Source organism: Euwallacea fornicatus, chromosome 14, assembly GCF_040115645.1.
Source record: "Euwallacea fornicatus isolate EFF26 chromosome 14, ASM4011564v1, whole genome shotgun sequence".
NCBI classification, from domain to species: Eukaryota; Metazoa; Arthropoda; class Insecta; order Coleoptera; family Curculionidae; genus Euwallacea; species Euwallacea fornicatus.
Window position 1 is genome coordinate 1,146,735 of NC_089554.1, and position 16,304 is coordinate 1,163,038.

The 16,304-nt window shown below is 32.7% G+C and overlaps 1 protein-coding gene across 15 annotated transcripts in view; it reads right to left on the minus strand.

Annotated features, from left to right (window-relative positions):
* dnc (phosphodiesterase dunce) overlaps positions 1-16,304 on the minus strand; it is a 293,397-nt gene that overhangs the window by 126,811 nt on the left and 150,282 nt on the right. Inside the window, exon 1 of one of the 15 annotated variants that reach the window (XM_066289955.1) lies at positions 7,920-8,311. The exons of the other annotated variants lie outside the window; for them this stretch is intronic. The gene's annotated coding sequence lies outside the window, so the exon portion shown is untranslated. Of the gene's footprint in view, positions 1-7,919; positions 8,312-16,304 lie in introns of those variants that run through there. 15 annotated transcript variants of the gene reach the window in all.

Below are 16,304 nucleotides of genomic sequence, written 5' to 3' on the forward strand. Positions count from 1 at the left end.
TAAAAGATAAACAGAAATGGCTTCTAATGGAATTATTTAAGGGAGATTTTAACCTAATTCGTGGAAAATACAGATGTTTAAGTGCGTACAAAACATAGTATTGTACTCGCACGTAATAGGTATCATCCCCTCAGGAAAACTGCGTCCCTTGCTCCGCTCCGTGTATGTGATACGAACGAAGATGCATTAACATAGAAATGTTGAAATAGGGCCTGGGGATTGATGAGATTTTTCGTTTCAACAATTTAACCCTAAAGACAGTGAAACCAACCTCAATCAAATGCCGACGATACGACGTACACTGTGGTCTGGCATGCATTTAAATTCCCTGAAAGAGGGGCGTTTGACGCCATATTGCAGGAAGAAATAGCTGGAAATAGAACATTATAAAACATAAAACTTTGTCGTATATGGTGCCGTAAAAGATCATAGAATAGAATACTGTGACGGTAGTCAGAACAGAATTTCCAAAATATAGGAAGCAAAAATTATTTCCCGACTCTAATGAGTATTTTTCCTAGCCTCTTTAACCAACCCTGGACAAATAGCACAATTTACTTCTCTATAGAAGGACTGCTTTCATGTCAGCACACTAAAATTACGAGAGACATAAATTTTCACTTCCGGACATTAATAAACCCTGTATTATCTCACATCCATACTACCGTTTATTATCCTTATTCGGTCCTAATACAATCGTTACTTTAACATATTGTAACAAGAGTAGGAGTGCCACTTGAGGCCCCCGTTTTAAGTGCATCAATGCGCTGTGCAGTGTAAGAGCTGACCTGCCATAATCTACATAATGAGAAGCGAGCTTTGTTTCCTGCAGAGTGACCTACATAATAATTTTTCCTGCTTCCTAAATTGAGCAGTTAAAAATTATTCAGCAAAATTAAAATTTCCATATGCGGAAAGGCTTAATGTTGTTATTGTTTGCGTGTTACTGTTTTCCAGGCGAGAATAGGTATTCAAAAGCTGAACAGAGAGGTGATTTAACATGGAAATATCACGATGATGAGGGGGAGAACGATATTCATATAGAAGTTATGTCGGTGATGATTATTTTCGGATGCAAAAAACAGATGTTCGATATTGAAGAGTCAATAATTGAAAAAGACGTGACTAAATTTAAAAATATATTTCGGTATCGAGCCTCATCAAATCGAGCAGTAAAGTAATTGGATGTGAATTAATGATGAATTCAAGTAGGGAGTAATAGAGGATAATCTCGCTATTGAACTATGAGAAGTAGCCTTTAAATGTCTATGTAACTCCGCCTTTATTTAAAACCCATTTGCAGCTAGAAAGCAAAATGAGAAAATAAAATTTTATGGCAACCCATTAACCTAGATAGAAGCAAGTAATAATATTACGAGTTTTAAAATATATAGGGATGAAATTTTCCCCGGAATGAAGTCGATTTCCGAGAGCGGAAAAGAACACCATACATCTGGAGGCTTACCGGAGTTTCCTCAACAAATGCCAAATTTGCATTATTTTGAGACATTACATGAACTAAATTATTACAAGACAATTTGTGAAAAATAAACAACAGAAATGGCTTTCGACTTGTGGTTCTGGATAGGACGCAAGTTCTATGTTGATTGGAGCATATTGAATTCCTGGACAAACTTGACCGGACGGGTTTACATAAGCTGAACAAACATGACTGGAAACAGTCAGACCGGATCATTATTCGTGACACACACCATATTTATCTTTAATTCTTGAATACTTAAGCTGCAGCTATTGAGTTGCTAATTTTTACTTCAGGTCGACAAGACATATCGGTTTATTTGTTGAAGATATAACAAAATATAGTCGTTAAGTAATGGAAAGCTACAGCGTTTTTCATAAAGCCTCAAATAATGTAAGTGTATGTATGAGTAATGTAACAAATTCTTCTTTTCAGTTCGTCAGTATTTAATTTAGATCTTTCGTAAGGAATAGATTAAGTGGAACAATAAAAGCAACTTTTTGTTATCTCAAAAAACCGACATTTCGGCAATATTTCGTTAGATCCTCAGGGATAAAAACAAACAATTTCCGAATTAGGCCACACAAGATATAAAAATAAATGTATCAATTGTTCATGTTTCGCATTTCGCATACAATAATACTTTGGTTTCAGAAACATTGAAACTTGAAGATTTTTATTATTTTTTTTAAAACAACTAAATTCCCCTATCCATATTCTCACTATACAGAGTGTTTCTAAAAATGTGGGTGATTTCCCGGAAATGGAAAATTCTCGCTAAAAGTTTGTATTTACGCTTATGATTCGATTTTCAAAAACTTGCCCTTGCGGAAATACAGCTTTTCAAAATTTGATGGCGAAAATGGTATTTTCTAAATAGGTTGTCTTCCAATGGGTGAAATTTAATGAATTTTCGATCCTTTGTGGATAATACCAAGGTTAATGTGATAGGACTTAACACTTCTTTCTATAACTCCAGCGAGGCAGTGGAGAGGGTATGCCCTAAAGAAGTTTATTTATACCTAAACTTTTCAAGTCTTGGCTTTTCTTTTAACCTTTCTGTGGTTTATTAGATTTCCGGCGCACCTCGGGAAAAAAAGTACTCTTGGTTGATGTATGTAACCGAACCGTCTTCCACAAAACTACCATTTTGTGAAAGTGTGTATTTGATAAAAGTAATGGAATTTTGTGTGTATTTTTTACTGTATCACCTAGATACGAAAATAAACAACATTTTTATGCTAAAACTGTTTTCAAGAGACTTTCTAATTGCTCCATTCATATTGTCAATACGATTGAATGGACTAAATTATTTGAATTTCCTTCGAAATTCACTACCCGCTTCATTAAAAGAAATTCCTCTTGGAACCCGTGGCAAAATGTTTTTCATGCACGATGATGCTCCTCCACATTTCAGTGCTGAAATACCGAGATATTTAAACAATGTTTTTCCGAACCGGTGAATAAGTCATGGAGATCCTGCTGCCTGGCTCCCTCCTTCTCCAGAATTAAAACCTTTGAACTCTTACTTGTAAAGACATTTAAAAAGCTTAATGTGTGCTATTGCGATAGAGGTCAGAGAAGAATTATTGAAAAGAATACATTTTCAATGTCATCAAATGAGAAATAACGTCCAGGTATTATAGAGAGTGCAATAGTCTTTTATACGTCGAACTGAAGAATGTATGAGAGTTAATGGCACAGATGTTGAATCATTATGAAAATTGAACTTTGTTTCTTAACTTTTTTGTAATTTTCTTTGTAAAAATTCATTTTTATCAAATATACTCTTCGACAAAATGATTTTTTTCTGGAAAACCATTCGTTTTACATACACCAACCTTTTTTTCAATTGCATTAAGTATCTTTTCTTCTTAGGCGTGCCGGAAATCTAATAAACCACGTAACGTTTGAAAAAAACCCAAGACCATAAAATTTTAGGGATAAAAAAGTTTAGGAGAGCCTCCTCACCGCCTCCTTGAGGATGTAAAAAGAAATGTTAGGCTCTATTTTATTGATTTTGGTATTTTACACACGTGACCAAAAATGCATTAAATTTCGTCAACTGTGGGAAAAGTTATTTAGAAAATACCATTTTTGCCATCAAATTTTAAAGAGCCATATTTCCCTAGGGGTAAGTTTTTCAAAATCAAATTTTAAGCACAAGTACAATCTTTTGGTGAGAACTTCCCATTTCCGAGATATTGCCCAAATTTTACGAAACACCCTGCTTAACCGCGAATTAACAGTTGGAAAAAAGTCGTTGGTAACATCTCATGATAAAGAAATTAAATGAAGGAAAGGGACTAACTTACTTTCCTCATTTTACAGGTCTTTTTAGTTGAAATATTTTTTTTTATAGAAACGTCTCTTCAAGTTTCGTCCACCAGCTAGTCCCCTACTTTTCGAAATTTATTTCACTGGGTTTTTGCATTTGCATGCATATTCAAGACTATGCAGCTAATACAGTTCTCATTCAACCCTGATTCGCTTGTTCGTCGTCACTAATGTTTAATTCATCGAATATACGTTTCTGAACTTAAGAACGTGCGAAGAAAAATGCATGAACGAAGGTCGACGATTTAAAGCGCAGTTGTGTTTAAACACACAAAATCGTACATCTGTAATAGATCTCACAAAGAAGACATATGAAAGCTATTAACAGGAATACAATAATTACTATAAATAATTCAATACCAAACACGTGTAATATTTCGAAACGTATTTAATAACATGACTCAGTGGTGAAAATAAATTGCCATATTGTCTAGGTAGTACAGGACTTCGGATTGGGTTAACGATGCCAGGAAAATTAGGAACGTCAATAATTGGATAAGTTTCCTGAAGGAACTGCAATATTTTCTAATCACATATATGTATGTATTAAAAATGTATATCTATGAGAGTTAGAGAGGTTTTGGTTAGCTTTAAGCAATTGTTCTGCCCCAAAAACTATCTAGTGCTTTTCATATTTCTTATAAAGTGAATAATGTTTCCAATGTGAAGAATGAGGACGTGAAAATGATAGAATATTTGCAAACAAAAGAATCTTCATTCGATTTCTCTAAGATCGGAGTGTTGCTGGACCAAGCGTTTTTTTCCTCGTGAAAATTCGAAATTAACTCGTAAGAACTTGAAGGAGAGGCAGTTTGCTTCACATCTACTGAGAAATTAATACTAGCAAGTAAGACCAATAAAGGAAGGAAAGCCCCATTATTTCTGGTTTAATTTTTCGAAGCAGCAAATATTACCAATCCCACGAACGTTTTTCCTTACAAAAAATGAAAATCAGAATGTGGGAAAACCAAATTGTAATGTAAACAAAATAAATGAAAAAGTTCTTTCAACAAAAAAAAATAGTTTCTACCTAAGATGGAAATGATACCGACACACACCCTGTATATTTGCTTTATCATAACAACCTAAACATTTTCAATTATCAAAACCTCTTTGCATCATTTTTCCATTCGTTCAACGATATTCCCCAAAAGTAAATCGCAAAATATATAAGACTTTTTATCAAAGATACGTTCTCTCCATGTTCAAAACAAAATATCAATTTCTTTTGTAATTTAGGGATCCAGTCGCTATTGATAACTTTTACATTCGTGGAGTGCAGATAATTTTTCTACAAGTAAAAAGACATTCAAACAGCTTTCCAAATGAGTGTTTGGATTAATGGAAATGCAATCGGCGCTTTACGCGATCCTGGAGAACCAAGGATTTGTATATGATTTTGAGTATGGGTTGGCATATTTAAAATCGTTGGGGGGATCATTGTATTTAATTATTAATAACATGAAAGTCACAATAGTCGGCTTCAATTGTTACGTGAATATTCAAAATTAATAAATTAAAACTTCCTGTTTTCACGCTTCATAATATGTCAGTTCCATCGATATTGATGGATTTGATTTAACCAAGTTTTTAATTGCACATTCATTTTAACATAGTATTAAAGCTTTGTTTGTTTTTGTCTATTATTACATTTTACAAACATTAATTTTACAATAGCTGCCAATTTCACATGCAGAAGAGCAAAAAAGTCAACCAATCGAAAGGATGCTATTTCCGAAAATATTGTTTTTAAGCTTCGCAATTTACGCGAAAATAAACAGGTTTGGAATTTCATTTTAAGAGGTTTTCTGATGGAACAAGTCTAATATCTGTGGAAAACGAAAGGGGTTCACTTCAATAAATACAACGTTTTTCTGAAGCAAATAAATGCGAAACGGGAATAAATGGGGACTTAATAGTGAGCTTCTATAGATACCATTTTCCCCGCATAATAATACTGGCACGGGGTATATTTTATGTTATCCATGAAAGTGGTTTTGCTGAAAAATTCACAGCTGATTAGTTCTTTTCTTTGCTAAATTTAAAGGCAAACAAGCAATATATCAAAACGTAGACGAAAGTGGTTTTCAATTATCAACTAGCGAGTCTACACAGCACACTTCCGTAGTTATGTCCATAGTTACATAAATAGCCCCAGCAACTTATATCTGCTTAAAATCCGAATCCCAGCTCTTAAAATAAGGAAAATTGCCTTGTTTCTAATGTAATTTCAAACTCTTCCAATTACATTAGAGCGTTTGATGTGCACATTTATTAATGTCAAAGCACAAAGTTACTGTGAAGCAAAAGGCAAATTCCCACGTGTATGCACTTTTATATTTTACCGAAATTGTACCGGAATTATTAAAAATGGAGCTTTTTCATTTGTTCACGATTGCGATAATCGTAAATTGCATTCTGTTTTAAATCAAATGAATAGTACATAATTTTATATTGGAATCACCGGTATTTTGTAATTGAATTTAGTAGTGATTTTGGAATACATATAACTTCTCAAATGTTTTGGTGAATTTTTCATATTTTAACTCATAATTAGCACATATTAAATTGTCGTTTTTTTTTTTTAAATCACGTGCCTCCAGTTCCAAAAATTATGATGTCACTTCAGAAGTGCGTTACTTATCGGTTAATGTGGTCTGTACGCACATGGAACAAAATAGTGCAAAAAAGTAGTGTCGCATACTGGCTAACTTTCACCACAATTTTGCTGGTGAAACCTGCCTATAATACATAGTTAAAAATGCGAATTTCTTGAGAGAAAAAGACGAAAAAAACAAAAGGCAATTGCAATTGTAATTTTTGACAAAGTTATTTCGTTATTTTTAGATAACTTTTCCTAACGAATTTGACGTCCTCTTTAATTCTTGATATTGTTAAGATTCTGGACGGGAATACGCTGGACCAATCGAAGGGAGAAGTTTCTCAACATTTTCAACTCCGTTATGGAAGAGAATCTAAAGGTGAGAGATTCACATAAGAATTAGAAAACCTATATTTCCGATTTTTGACAAATTAATTTTTGCACCTGTCAACATTCTCAGTGACTTTTAAGCAAATTCGAACTCTCAACTTCTTCCATAATCCAAGAAAAAGCTTGTTTTAATGAAGAATTAACAGCTTCTTTTTATAGAGGAATCGAGAAGGTACAATCCACAAAACAAAAAGTACATTTGCATTTCAATTTTTTTTTTTACGAATTCCTGCATCCCGCATTTGCTGGAAATTTATTTTTCGTGTACATGAAGGCATCTCATTCCACCTCAAATACTTGGAGATTTAATTAAAATGTTAGATATTTAATTAATATGATTTATGATCATCTACGCTAAATGTAAATTATTTCCTCAACGAGTTTCGTGGTTTCTTATCCGTCTTGATACCAAAGCTTAAAATTCGCGAGACAAAATTTTGTTAATCCCAAAACCACTACGGCTGTTTACGAGCTTTAAATAACTGGGAATTTCGAATTTTAATACTCGAGCTGCATCTGCTATTTCCCATTTTATAGGTACATTTTGGTGCCTAAAGTTATCTAATACTCTCCAGTGAATATAACAGATAATATGTAGCTTTCCACATTGTGTTATCGATGCAATGCGGAATATCCGATATGGAAAAATGCGAGCCTGGAGGAAATCATGGGACAATTTTGTGAAAATGCAGCATATTATATGTAGATGAACTAAAATTTTATGGTAAAGGAATTTTTGAGGATTTTTCTCGTTTTTAAAAAGATGTTCGTAAGAAAAGAAAGGTTAAGATGATGCAATCTAATGTACCACAGGTTTTTTTGTTGTAATATTTAGTTTAGTTGAATGTATTGCAAATTGGGAATAAATCGTAACTAGAGAAGTAAAGCGTGTAACTTATAGAAGAGAAATGTTCATATATTGGTACTAAGAATATTTTTTTAACGGGTCAAGCAGCATCTTTACTTAAAAAGTTAGCGTGTGGGTCATGTCAGGGAGCCTCCTCCAGATTATGCAAACCTCGATATTATTGATACGTTTTATTATTTTTTTTTTTTAACGAAAACGTGATAGTGTCCTTAACGAGATTCCACATCGCACAAGTAATTTACCATGTACGTTGAAAGTTGCAGCCAGATGATGGCTCAACACCAGAGTCAATATTTCAATGACAAAATAGACCATGTTGCGCAAGTCTTGGTATCATTACCTTGTCACCACAAACCAGTTTATTATTTTTTCATATTAATACACGCCCCTCAACTGGCAATATCTGGCACACTTCACTCAATTAGCACCTAAAAATCTAACAACACTCTTAAGCGCCCAAAAATATTTATATATAAATATCGAGAAAACTTCAATGCATAATTATTATTGTTGTTTTCTTTAGTATTACTTTATTGAGCAAGAACAAATCACATTATTGTGTTTTTCAAAGAGTTTGACGAAAAACAAACCGCGCTTTCGCGTCGTCAAACGGAAAGAGGAAGCGTAATCCCGCGACTGGCAAAAGTTTGCCTCACACTGCAAGGAATGTGGGTGCTCCTGCTGGCTCAGGACTACGCAAAACGGCAGGATCGGAGTCACGTGGGAGGAGGAGAAGGAGGACCGTTCAAAATGAGTGGTATACTAAGTTCTTGTTGTGGCGGAAGCTGCAGGTCCGCTGGTGTGCAATCAATATGTGCATCAGAGCTGTTTGTCAACAATTAGCAAAGTTTTCTTGCAGCGGAAGTTAGTGCACAATTTTCGGTAAACAAGTATACATATGCGTTTCAGGAGAGAAATGAGTGAAAAATACGAATTCTAATTTGCGAGATTTAATCAAAGCGTAAACGAGCTGTTTTTAGTTAGTTCCCAACTTTATTATTAATTAGCAGCAAACTCAATTTTCATAATAATATAAAGATAAGCATCTAATCACTTAGATCATCTATTGCTAACGTATAAGTATAAAGGGATTAGTACAGAAAATATATACATATACAGGGTGTGCCATTTAAAGCTGTGATTGTAGATTACTCAAAAACGATATATTGCATGAAAAAGTTTCAAATAAAAGTTGTCCGGTAAAGAGGGAGGACATGTCACGAAGATGGTGACTTTTAGCCAAAATGTCATTTTAGGATCGTTTGAAGGGGAACTTTTTTTCCAAATGGCAACCCTGTATTTTTTTGCAAATCCTTTCAGACCTTCAAAAAACAAATATCTTTTGTTTGAACAATTTTTTATTACACATTTTGCTGCAAAGTTATCCTTGATTTTTGTCCAATTTTTGAGATAATCGAAATTATTGCATTTGTTTTTAGAAGAGTTTTGCAATGCATATTCTGTTTAAAACTAAAAACAATCCTTCTATCTAATAAAAAAAATTGTATTATTATTTTTTTATTTCCTTTTGTTAGAGTCTACCTTATAACAAGGTCTACAGGAAATCGATTTTCTTTTCTCGACAATCAATCTAATTATTATGTGTGAAATTATTCAAAAATGATTTTTTTCATTTCAAAATTCGATAATTGAAATAGATCGCTACGCTTCGCATTTGGATTTAACCGCTACCTTGCCCAACTAAAAAAATTGACGCTGTTTTCAAAATCAATTCCATGAAGTTCCTGATGTAAAGAAGTATGGTAAGAATGTTATTTATTCCCCTTTAAAATCCTTTGAACACTTGTGTTTAACATTCCTGAGTCAGCAGCAATTTGACGACAACTTACATGAGGATCAAATGCAACAGCTGCAAGAACTACTATGTGATTGTCTTGATGTGTTGCACTTCGGGAGGGATTGCGTTTTTTTATTTTAAACGTTGTCGTTTCTTTGAAATATTTAATGACACTGTTGAAAGCCGTCCAACGGGGAACTCTTCCATTCGGAAATTTTTAGCATAAAGTGCTACTGCCCGAGTAACATTTCTTCGAGACTCTCCACAAATAAAAAAAATGTTTGGTTTTTCATCCAAAGTGTGGCGATCCATCTCAATTAATGAATTTTGAAATGAAAAGAATAATTTTTGAATAATTTCGAACAAAACAATTGGATTGATTATCGAAAAATTAATATAGATTTCCTGCAGAGCTTGTTGTAAGGTAGAGTTTAAGAAGAGAAAATTTTAAAAATTATTTCTTTCATAGGATTTTTTTTGTTTTTCGTTAGAGAGAAGGATTGTTATGATTTTTGAATAGAATACGCATTGCCAAACTTTTCTAGTAAAATAAATGCAATAATTTCGGCAATGTCAAAAATTGGACAAAAATCAAGGATACCTCTGCCGCAAAACGTTTTATTAAAAAAAATGTTCAAATAAATTATATTATTTTTTTGAAGGTCTACAAGTATCTCTAAAAAAAATACGTGATTGCTGTTTGAAGAAAAAAATTTCCCTTAAAAGACCTTAAAGTAAAGTTTAAACTAAAAGTCATTATCTTCATGACATGTCCCTCTCTTCATCGGACAACTTTTTTTCATTCAACGCAACGTTTTTGAGTAATCTTTAATCACAGCTTTAAGTGGATACCCTATATAAGTCCTTCTGCAGATTATTGGTAATTATCGAATATACACCGAGGGCAAAAGTAACGAAAAAACTAAAGAACAGAACGAATTGCATTAAGAGTGATTATGAAAATAAGGAACTCCGACAACCCGTTACAAAATTCATCCGACCCGTTACTATACCCACGTACATACATGACATGACTAACTGAAAGGCTGTTATAAATCCAGACAAAATGGAAAGATAATCGTCACAACTGGACCATTTAAAACCCTCTTTGCTTTTCAACACAAACAAGACAATTTCGCTTCGTTTACCCTTCAGCCATTGCATTGGATCAACTCCAAGTCTAAAGTTCTTTTTATAGTCGTAAGTGCTTTTAGTATAAGAACAGAAACCCAATGGTCGATTAATAGTAGTATACAGGGTATTATGTAAGCAAGCGGCTAAATTTCAAAGGGTGGTTCTGTGAGTGATTCGAAGACGAATCGTTTATACAGGGTATCCAGAAAAATTAAGTTATAAAGTCTAAGAGTTATAGAGAAGACTAAAATAATATTAATTCTTCATATAAAAAAAATTCTAGAGTTTTTCGTAACCATGTTATTCGCTCTCAAAATAATAAGTTAAAAAAAGTATTTTTGCTGTAATTTTTAAATAATATCATTGACAATGAAAGTTGGGCATTTTAAATAACTTATAGTCGTACTTATTTTCATATGTAAAGAGATTCTTCATATTTCTTCCTTGTACAGGGGAAGTCAACATTTTTCATTTAGATTCATTAATTTTCTTAGTAAGATGACGAAATCAGTATTTTTTTCATTGCTTGATTCCTTTATAATCTTCCTACAAACAAGCTTTATCTTGCTTTAATTGATATCTTGTAACGTTGTTGAGAAAATCAACAATTATACATCATACATACCAACAATTTAAAATAAAATAAAATGCTCATATGAACATTCAGTTTCATAAACATGATTTATTGTATTAATATCTTGGAGTTTAACAACAAGGATTATGCAGATACGCATCTAACGTTTGGACTTGTAGAAGGTAGTCTTGTCGAAGCTGTTGTGTTGCAGTTCAAGATGCTCATATTAAATAATCTTGATAAATTTAGCTGTAATACGTGCCATTTTTTTAATAATAAATTGCAATTTTCTCAAAAACGGTATAAGATATCGATTAAAGCATGATATATCTTTTTTATAGAAGAATTATGAAAAAATCAACCTACGAACAAAATTTCTGATTTTGTTAACGCATTACAAAAACGAATAAGTTGTATGTGACATGTGACATTTTGACCTCCCTTTTATAAGGAAGACATGAAAAATCGATTTACATATGAAAATAAACACCACTATGAGTCATTAAAACCACTCAACTTTCATTATTACCATGATAATTGTTTAAAAGTTACATTAAAAATACTTTTTTTAAGTTCTTACTTGAAAAGCGAATAACTTGGTAATGAAGGCCATTAGGAATTTTTTATATAAAGTACTAGTATTATTTTAGCCAACTCGATAGCCCCCTTGTGACATCACATTTTCGGTCACCCTATATAAACATAGGCCCGGTAATGCTTCGTTTTCAAGATACAGGGTGTAAATCTTGTTTTCAATTGTTACTCATAAAACAAAAACTTTTAAATAACAAGAAGATATCAACTGATATGAAGTTGAAACTTGATGACAGTTTTTAGTATACTACAAAGAAATCTTTTAAGCTACAAATTGTTTGTTTCTTGTTACTAATGGCACAGAGGGTAACGCTGGAGATTTAAGAAAAATTAAACAACGAAAACAGTTTATTAAGACTACATTTAAACAAATGATACACATTTTTTAAAGTAAAAAAGCATTTAACAATAGGCAAATGCCGAATTTAAACAAAATCATCTAAATGATTAAGATTTTTAACAAAAAAAAAAGTTTAAAACCCTGTATTTTGAAAACGAACCGTTATCGGACCTATGTTTATATAAACTTTTCGACTTAGAATCATTTAGAGGATCATCCCTTGAAGGTCCGCTGCATATTCAAATAACACCGCGAACAAACACAAAAACCTCGAAATACTTCGCAGTATATTCTTTATACAGAATTGATCATCATCGAAGTATTTCAGGACACGACAGGACTCTTCAAAAATAATTTAAGAAATGTTAATACGCCCATGGTAAAAAACAGATTATTTTAGATATACAGGGCATCGGTTTCACATTTTTTCTTATATTTTGCGTTTTTCTCATGTATACGTTCAGGTAAAGTTTTAAATCAATAGTAGCATTTAATCAAATTTATTAAAATATCTCACAATATTCTTAAAATATATGATACATCGTTAGCCTATGAGAAAAAAAGTGGAGTCCTGCATCTTTGTTGAAGGAAGAAATTTTGGACTGTTTTTATAATTTTGTTTTCGTTTGAATTTAGTTTTATTTCAACTTAAAAAGTTAAGCAAAATTAGGCTAAAAATAAAATTAAACTGAAAGGATTTCTTAATATTAAAATGCCTCTGTTCCTTTATTATTCTACCGTGACGGTCAGATTAAGGTGAATACTGATCGTCAGTGGAAGGACAAAAAACGATGGTGCTTCCAAGAACCGGATATATCCGAATTTTATACATTTTACTGTAGAGTGTTTTAGGGCACATTAAAGGAAATAGTCTATTTAATAAAGAGATGGCTCTGCAGAGAGGGGGTTAAGGTGTTACCGTAGGTAAGACAGTACCAAAACGTCCAGATGAATGCCAAATAAGTATTGTGCATTTCTAACATAAATCCGACGGTTGATTATGCGGTTCCGATCGTCAGAACCAATCGATTTAAACCGTATATCTATACTTATCTTGAATTTTCAGGTTATACGACACAGAGAGAGACAAAATGATAATATTGAGAACCTTCTCCCAGATGCCTGTCTCGTTTCTTCCATTATAACTTAAAAATTTTGTTTCGATTTCAGTTTAACTAAAAAATAATCAATATTACGTTATTTATAACTTAAATGTACGAAATGATATGATAATAATGAAATGTAACTCAAGCATTTACTTTTTCTTATGTACTAATGAATGTTAGAATCAATATTGCTTTAAATCGTAATAAGCAATGCAATTTAACCTTAACAGACAATCTAAATTGTTTCAAGGGAGTGGATAATCGAGCTATTATTGTGCTGTGGAAGTAATTACAAGCCCTAAGAAATAGTGGTAACTGAGACTGTTTATATTTTCGATTAGTGTTGCGAGTGAGGTGTGAAAAATTATATTTTAACATAAAAAATCTGCATTTAACGAGAGAACATAATTTTGAACAGGAATCTTTAGTTAAGTGTGTGTAGTAAGAGATTTTCGGACGAGTTGAACTGCCGACGAAATTGATTGTGGAACCGTTAAAAAGTGGGGAAGAAGCTTCTTGAAAAAAACTTACCTCCAGCTTTAGAGGACGTTTCCCTAGCTTTAAGATCACGAGTACGGTTTATGTAAGATGGCGCTCCTGCTCAGTACCTTATACCGTACGTTAAAAAAAATCCGATCAAATAAACTTTGGAATTATTTGACACTGAACCCGTATGTCTTTTATAGGTTCTCCTTAATCAATAAAAAAAAAACAAATAAACCTAAGTTTACTTAAATACGATTCGGTTTACCTTCATTATTTGTTGGATTTAATTAAAAGTGGTCTTTTTCAAAGCACCACAGACTTGTGTGTTAGTTAATTAAAGTTTTCTAAGTGCTAAAAATAATGTTTACATCCAGATAAAAAACCTTTTTAGTTGAGTCTTACTTTCGGAATGGACGGTTCATTAAAAAAGTGAAATTAGGTTTATTTGTTTATATGCGAGATTACGTAGAACATATCAAATACATACAGGCTCGGTGTCATATAATTCTAAAGTTTACTTGAACGGGATTTTTTTTAAGCGCACGGTACTTGCAAAGGAATTCCCGAACACGAATTTATCATATCTATAATGTAATACATACACCCGTTGATGCTGATAGTCATTCGCCTCAGTTCTCAACTATCTGAAGCAATTCGTAACATTGTATTAAACTTCTTAAATTTTAAACGCAAACAAAATTAGAAATACAGAAAATATAAAGCATGAAACTTTGCCACATTGTATGTTGAAAATGGTGTGTTTTTGACCATGGGTCTATTAGCATTTTTAAATTATTTTGCAAAGTAGTATCGTCCCCTGAAATATCTTAATGATAATATGTTACTTCTTTTGTATACCATATTAGGGGCAATAATTACACTGGCATTGGCGCCAATAAACGAGACAATGTGGTTTGTAAACGAAAAGCGAGTGATATGTATTGAAATTAAACTATTTTTTCTTACCTTTTCTTATTCCATAATATTTCTAATTATACACCGTAAGCTAACGAAGCAGAACGATGATAAACTACATTTTTTTTAAATTAATACCTTACAATATTTTTTAATTTTCTATTCTCTCCAATTCAGAGCAGTTTGCAAACAGCATGTAAAACTGCTACTGTAAGGTAATTAATATGGCCAACCTACGAATTTATCCTGTACAATCGGAAACATACGTATAAAGGGATCTAGAAAAAAAAGGTACGTGTTTTTCGCAAGTTTTAAGTTTCAAGGATTGATGAGATATATCCATTATTACAAAGTGCTGAAAATGTGAGTTGCTACGTCCACATCGAGCCCATACGAAAACTTCAATAGTTGCAAAATAGGATTTTTTTTAATTATGTTTTTATCGCATTAAACAGGAAAGGTACCGTCGTTTTCGCCCATGATATTTATTAACGAATAGTATTAATTACACGTCGGTATATCAAATGCAAAATGTTTATATCATATCACAGTCCACTTCATATTATCGCATACATATCAACTTATACTTGTCAATTAATCTTCCTACTATCTGTTAATTGGTTCAATGGCAGACAAATATTTACACATTAATATGCAGCAACTACAAGAAAAAAAATGAAAAAATCGACACGTTCAAGTATATTGACTCAAGTGTCTAATTCCAAAGTAAAAATGGGAAAACACGGATAATTAGAAATCCGTATAAAAAGCAATGTTTATAGAGGAAAAAATTTCATGTAATAACGTCCCCAGTCCCGCCAAATCTATCAAAATTCGCTTTTATGTTTTCGAGTGACGTTAGACAAAAATCCCGATGTGTAAAAGTCTGAAGCAGATTGATTTTTTCGAAAAAGTATGTACCTAAATTAAATCCTTCGAGGAGTTTGAGGGAAAACTTCAAATTAATTACCTGGGTGAAATCAATTTTGAGACTTATTTAGATTTTAGGAAGTGAAACTTACTTCCCCAATAAATTAAAATCAGTTATTATTAAGGTTATCTCCATGTATACATATTATTTAGTAGCAAATGAGGTCCTTTTGTTCCATAACTTGCCAATGATAGCAGAGAACACTAATTACAAGATAAAGGATCCAACTAAATCGAATGCAATTAATCGTTTAATCCTTAATCACTAGCCTTGGGAGAGAAGTTCGAATCCAATGATTCAAATTATGCAAATTGCATTTGAATAGAATACAAAACGAAAGAGAAACTAAAATTTACTTGTAGGTACAAATGATTCTCAGAACTCTGATATTCCTTCCTATTATTTGTGTTGTCACTGACTTTGGCCAGTCTACACACTGGCCAATTTGAATTTGTATTGTGTTTTAATTACATTCTTGCGGGAGCGGACAAAGCATCCAACATAGACAAATTTATCTTCCCATTTCATCCCTTGCAGTCTACGGGGATGTAAAGGTAACAGTTAAGTGCGATTCAGTCTTCTGACACCAGTCTGAAAGTGTCTCTTGACCCGCTTGCGAGTCAGCAAATCCCGGATTATTCTCGAGATCGGCCTGTTTCTCGAGTAGGTACGTCTCTCAGGGGTAGGTACTTATACTTGCTTTAAGGTGGATTTTTTAGAATTTTAATCTTCAGATGCATCTGAATGGG